The sequence below is a fragment of the Arachis stenosperma genome, chromosome 4 (assembly GCF_014773155.1).
Source record: "Arachis stenosperma cultivar V10309 chromosome 4, arast.V10309.gnm1.PFL2, whole genome shotgun sequence".
Lineage (NCBI taxonomy): Eukaryota > Viridiplantae > Streptophyta > Magnoliopsida > Fabales > Fabaceae > Arachis > Arachis stenosperma.
The window spans coordinates 70474219-70475560 of record NC_080380.1 but is presented as its reverse complement, the minus strand read 5'-3'; the positions used below and the strand labels follow the sequence as shown (position 1 = coordinate 70475560).

Below are 1342 nucleotides of genomic sequence, written 5' to 3'. Positions count from 1 at the left end.
AGCCAATATGGCATTCAGAGCATCAATTTCAAGAACTCCCTTCCTCTGAGGCGTCCCATTATTCACGGAATTCCTCTCAGAAGTGTACATGAATTGGTTATTTGCAACCATGTCAATGAGTTCTTGAGCCTCTTCAGGCGTTTTCTTTAGGTGAATAGATCCACCTGCAGAATGGTCCAATGACATTTTCGAAAACTCAGATAGACCATAATAGAATATATCTAATATGATCCATTCTGAAAACATGTCAGATGGACACCTTTTGGTCAACTACTTGTATATTTCCCAAGCTTCATAGAGGGATTCACCATCTTTTTGTTTAAAGGTCTGAACATCCACTCTAAGCTTGCTCAGCTTTTGAGGAGGAAATAATTTATCCAAGAAAGCCGTGACCAACTTATCCCAGGAGTCCAGGCTATCCTTAGGTTGTGAATCCAACCATATTCTAGCTCTGTCTCTTACAGCAAAAGGGAAAAGCATGAGTCTGTAGACTTCAGGATCAACTCCATTCGTCTTTACAGTCTCACAAATCTGCAAGAACTCAGTTAAAAACTGGTAAGGATCTTCAGATGGAAGTCCATAAAACTTGCAGTTCGGTTGCATTAAAGCAACTAGTTGAGGCTTAAGCTCAAAATTGTTGGCTCCAATGGCAGGAATGGAGATGCTTCTTCCATCAAATTTGGACGTTGGTTTTGTGAAGTCACCAAGCATTCTCCTTGCATTATTGTTGTTGGGTTCGGCTGCCATCTCCTTCTCTTGTTCTAATATTTCTGAAAGGTTACCTTTAGATTGTTGTAATTTAGCTTCTCTTAGTTTCCTCTTTAGAGTCCTTTCAGGTTCAGGATCAATTTCAACAATAGTGCCTTTTTCCTTGTTCCTGCTCATATGAAAGAGAAGAAAACAAGAAAAGAAGAGGAATCCTCTATGTCACAGTATAGAGATTCCTTTATGTTAGTAGAAGAAGAAAGGGGAGAAGAGTGAAGAAGAATGGATTTGGATTTTTAGATGAAGAGAGGTGAAGAGAAGTGTTAGTAAATAATTAAATAGAATAAGAAAAGAGATGGAGAATTTCGAAAATAATTTTGAAAAAGGGATTAGTATTTTCGAAAATTAAATATAAGATATAATTAAAATTAAAATTTAAAATAATTAGAAAGAATTTTTGAAAAAGATAGAGGTATTTTCGAAAAGTGAAAGGGGAAAAGTAGTTAGGTGGTTTTGAAAAAGATAAGAAACAAACAAAAAGTCAAATAGTTAGTTGAAAAAAGATATTAAAATCAAATTTGAAAAGATAAGATGATAAGAAGATGGATAAGATATTTTGAAATCAAAATTTTGAAAA

General features: G+C 34.9%; 1 non-coding gene across 1 annotated transcript; it reads left to right on the top strand.

Moving 5' to 3' along the window:
* The first annotated feature begins 244 nt into the window (after positions 1–244).
* Positions 245–348, top strand: LOC130978238 (small nucleolar RNA R71). Its single transcript, XR_009085892.1, has one exon. It is a non-coding gene; the product is annotated as a small nucleolar RNA R71 (small nucleolar RNA).
* Positions 349–1342: the final 994 nt, after the last annotated feature.